Here is a 5,091-nt window from a genome sequence, read left to right as displayed (position 1 = left end):
ATCACAGCTAAAACAAAATCCTAGATAGTAATACTAGATAACAAATCTCTGTATTTTGTATAAATTGATTGTCATAGATTGAGACGCTATAGCGGCAAAAACAATAAAACATATTTGTCGAGAAAATACTTACAAGTATTAATAAAAGGGAACGTGCTACATTTATCACATCTTGTTATATAAATGTAACAAATAGTTATATTTTTCTGGCAAAGAAACGGATGTTGGTCACGTCTCACAGCATTCCAGCCGCGTCGTCGGGAAAGGTCACGTTTTTTGTTAGCTTTGTACGAGCTTATTTCAGTTGGCTTCATTTACTACGTGAATACATATTCAATTATATTAACAATAAGAATAAGTAGATGATTTTGATTTAAAAATTAAGGCTAACGTTAAACTGAAGATTTAAATTAAATTGACTATTCTAACAAAATTGGTATTAGTCAAGATTCATACAAAAAGCCAACGCTCTAATTTAAGTAGATGCTATGATATTTAGTGTACTTTACTATAGAATTAGATGTCGCAAACGACTCCGTCGGCGCAGAATTAAAAAAATAACAGCCTATGTATAATTCCACAATATGTTCTATATATGTGCCAAATTTCATGGAGATCTGTCCAGCCATTTTGGAGGTCAACAAACAAACATCCATCCATTCGCATTTATAACATTAGTATGAAATTTTGAACACTAGCAACTTTCTATAGGACCGCTTTGTGATCACCACCAACAATCATTAGCTTATTTTAATTTACTGATGGATAGTTCTTCCTCCAGGCCATCCGTAGTATTCTGTGCTCTGATATCCGCATCCAGCGATTTATTACAGTGAAATATCACCCAAAAATCTAAACTAAATTAATTTGGAGATACTCTTACTTTCACAAGTAAAATATAATAAAAGCAGGCGTTAGTACAGACGACTAAATCGTAATTTTCTTCTCATTTCGCAACATCTGTGCGAGGATAAAGCGCCCAATTGTTTTTGTTTGTTCAATCGGAATCGGGCGTGTCGATCTGTTTTCATGCGTCCTTTGCCAATATTTACGTTCTTTAACAACCTGCTTTTAGTGTTTTCTTTAAAAACGTTTTATAAAGTAATACATCTTTATCTTTAGATATAATTCTTCTGTGAGTGTGTATGTCACTGAACTTCTCTCAAACGACTGGACCGATTTTGATGAAATTTTTTGTGTGTGTTCAAGGGGATCTGGGAATGGTTTAGATTCACAATTTTGTCCGCTGGACAATGTTTTTTTTAATTAATTTTTAATTTATTAGTAGTTGTTGATTTTGGAATGTTTTACATTGGATCCGACAGACGGCGCTACCATCGCAGTGCAAATTGTCAGACAACGTCTGTCGGGTCCGCTAGTTATATTATATATAAGCTTAATATAAATACTTTGTACAGTATTAGCTGAAATCTTTGTATCTGTGCCGAGCACATGTCAAAACTCACGATAAGAAAAGAGTTTCGATTATGCTCATTAAAAGTCTTAGATTAATTTTAAATTAAAGTATATTTAAGATGTAGAGTCGATGTGGTACCTTGTCTTGAATTGTTCTTGTTATTTCGTAAACAACGTGATGTCGTAAATTGTGTTGGCAAAGAGATTTTCCTCTCTTGATATCTAAACTAATATTTAGGAGACGAATTTGATAAAATTTGCATTACAACAAATAATTTGGCAGCAAACCATTTGATCGAATGGAATTTACAAGATCCTTTAAGATGCGTAAGCTATTGAATGATAAGACGTAGCAACAATAAAGTAAATCCTCGAAACGAAATTTCATTGCGACGAGGAAAAGCGGATTATCTGCGTCGTAATGTAATGGCCTTAAAATCTTCAAAATATGTACGTTTTATCATTTAAATCGTATACAGTTCATTAAATCTGAACGTATTTAAAAAAATACAATAAAAAAACGCTACATTAAAACAGATGGTATTTGAACTTAGTATGACTTTTTTTTAATTTTTAGTCTAACAGAAAAAAATAACACAGGGGATTGATTATTTTATAAGAAACTAAGCTTTTTATAAATCTTACTAATATTATAAATGCGACAGTTTAGATGGATGGATGGATGTTTGTTTGAAGGTAACTCCAGAACGGCTGAATCTCGATAGATCTCATAGGCTACTAATTAAGTTTTGTTCTTTTAATTCCGCGCGAAAGGAGTCGCGGGCAAGAGCTACTATTTCAATACTTAATCAACGTTGACACGGGAACGGATATTTTAAGAGGTTCGTTGTTTTTGGATATTCCATTTCGCAAAGACTTTTGTAGAAAATTTATTTCCTTCAGGTCAAGGTTTTTTTTTTATTATTTAAAGAAGACATAAAAGTTTACTTGACAAAACAAGATTGAATTGCTTTAGAAATGTGTCATTGGTCACAAGTCAATACAAAAGGTTTAACTGAAAGCCAATTTTTTTTTAATAACAGACACCTTTTCGGTTATTAAAACAAAAGAACTACCTGTAATTGTAGCTTAATTTCAAGTTAAAATTCTAGCCAAATTAGCACATAAAGAATAAATCCATGTTAAAATATATTATTATACATTTAATATTTTTAATTATTCCTCGCAAATGATAATAAAAATTTTATTTCATCATCATCAGTGCCAGTCCTTATCCGACTCACTAGGTTCTCGTTATCAGTTTTGATTTATGTCTTGATCGTAAACGAAATGTTTTATTAATATTGACGATTGTAGTCTAAAGGGAAAACTCCTATAGGTGCGTACTTTCTCAAGTATCTATCGTCAGTGACACGTGAAGTTTAATCCTCTTAACAAAGTCCTTTAATTTTCAGTCTTTGAAAACCGCTTCTACAAATAGCAGTATTAAAGTGAGAAGTTGAAGTGGCGATTTATCGCACTCACTGTCGGAATTAAGGCCAATGTAATTAAGTATCAAAGTTTCCTGATAGTTTGTGTAATGGTCCGCGACTTAAATATTGCCAACTCTAAGTTAGGTTCATTGATGCCTACAAACTTTGATTATTGAAAAATGAAATATTTTTTCCTCACAATAACCCATTAAAAGGCAAAAGTGGACTTGCATATAACATTACTAGCTGTCGCCCGCGACTCCGTCGGCGTAAAAATAAAAAAAACTCTTCTATCTTCAAATAAACATCCATCCATCTAAATATCCGTATTTATAATATAACTATAAAAGTATGATTTAAGATAATACAAAATGTATTATTTATCGGTACAGATGCACTATAGTTCGTCATCTTCAAAGAGGAACCGGTCGTGTTCTGCACATTACGTTAAATATATAGTTTTGAACTTCATTGACTATCCCAATTAATCAGATGTACTCTGCAACCTCAAATTTGTATTAAAAAAATCAAATAAAACTAACAGCTGGCCTCTAAATATTCAGTCCAGGCTCACGTCTCAAAAGAAGTACTCAAAAGATAGACTATCGTTTGATGGTAAGCCTGTAAAGTGCTCAAAGAACACGGCTCCGACATCGTCGAGCGTAATACCCTAATTTCGCTTTGTACTGGAGGTCTGGAATTAAAACAATACGACCCGCAAGCTCCGTGTCCAGTAAAGAGATTATTACTTTACTATTGACTTCGTTGTTCGTAAATTATTTAAGTTGGAACAAATTCTACGTATAGTATTAGATACAAATTCTTGAGAAAAGAGAACGTAACAAAGAAATGTTAGAATAATGTAACATGCTCTTATTACACAGATTTGCAAATAAAATGACATTTTAAAAAATATAATTTTTGATAATTTTAGGTGGTATCCTTCACTTTATTGGAAAGACGTATTCAGAGAAGACATGTTAAACCATATCTACGTTACTTCGACAATATGTACTTGGTGTAATTCAATTTTTTGGCACTAAAACTTGATGTTCTTGCGAAAACAGCTCACATATGAAGTTCTTTGACCGCATTTCCCTGTCGAATAAAGTGTTCACAAAACAAAAGGAACGTGATTCCACTAAGAAACGTGACTCGAATGTGTTGAATCAAAATTGTCGAATAAACAATTTATTTGTTAGGGATTTCTTTATAGAGTTAATGTTATATTAATGAAAATGGTCTTTTTTAAAATTGGTGGAATAAATAAAAAAATATATAGATATACTAGCTGTTGCCCGCGACTCCGTCCACTTGAAATGTTTAAAGAAAATTATTTAGTTCCCGGCAATTACTCGAATTTTTCGCACATTTTAAACCTTCCCTATACCTCCACGAACATTTCAAGACCAAGATAAGATAAATCGGTTCAGCCGTTCTTGAGTTTTAGCGAGACTAACAAACAGTAATTGATTTTTATGTATATAAGAAGATAATGATAGTGATTTATTTATTTATGGGGTTGTAAAATTCATACAAATTTATTAATATTGAAGCAACCGTAGTGTAACGCAATTACAAAACATATTTGTGCGACTGCATAAATTTACGACCCATATTTATGGCACCGCAGTATATTTCGTGGCGCTGGCTCATTTAGGCCTTACCGATATAATGTAAAATGTTGGATCATTAATCACCTTTAATGCAGTATCTTTTAGCTGACTCGAGGTTTTCGTTTTTCGCAAGGTAAGCGTCAAAGTTTATGACCTTTTTTTATATTCCTAGTCATTGACTGATTGATAATCGAAAAGTATTAGTTACAATATTGTTCTCAAAGGAATTGTCTAATGCCCATTTAAATAATGGGTATAAAGCACACACTTTATTCGACATTTTGATTGTGTATTACACGTAAAATATAACATTTTTCGACTAGATCAACTCAATGTTTTAAACATAGACGTAGAAATTCGTGTGGCAAAATTCTTTCGCTACATTACTTTGTGCAATGGCTCTGGCTTACAGTTTGGATACAGTGAAGTCACTCCCCATACGATATTATTCATTGTTATGATATTACAAGCAATTGTAATGGAAAATTTTGAGGAATTTTCTAAAATAATCACAAAATACAAAAATATTTTATTCTTGTTAGTAGTAGTTTAGCTAAAAATAATAATTTTTAAGTATATTTCTTAATACTCCAATATTCTAAATATTTAAAAATTCTATATTATCG

Source organism: Papilio xuthus, unplaced genomic scaffold (assembly GCF_000836235.2).
Source record: "Papilio xuthus unplaced genomic scaffold, Pxut_1.1 DF827542.1, whole genome shotgun sequence".
Lineage (NCBI taxonomy): Eukaryota > Metazoa > Arthropoda > Insecta > Lepidoptera > Papilionidae > Papilio > Papilio xuthus.
This window is presented reverse-complemented; position numbering follows the sequence as displayed.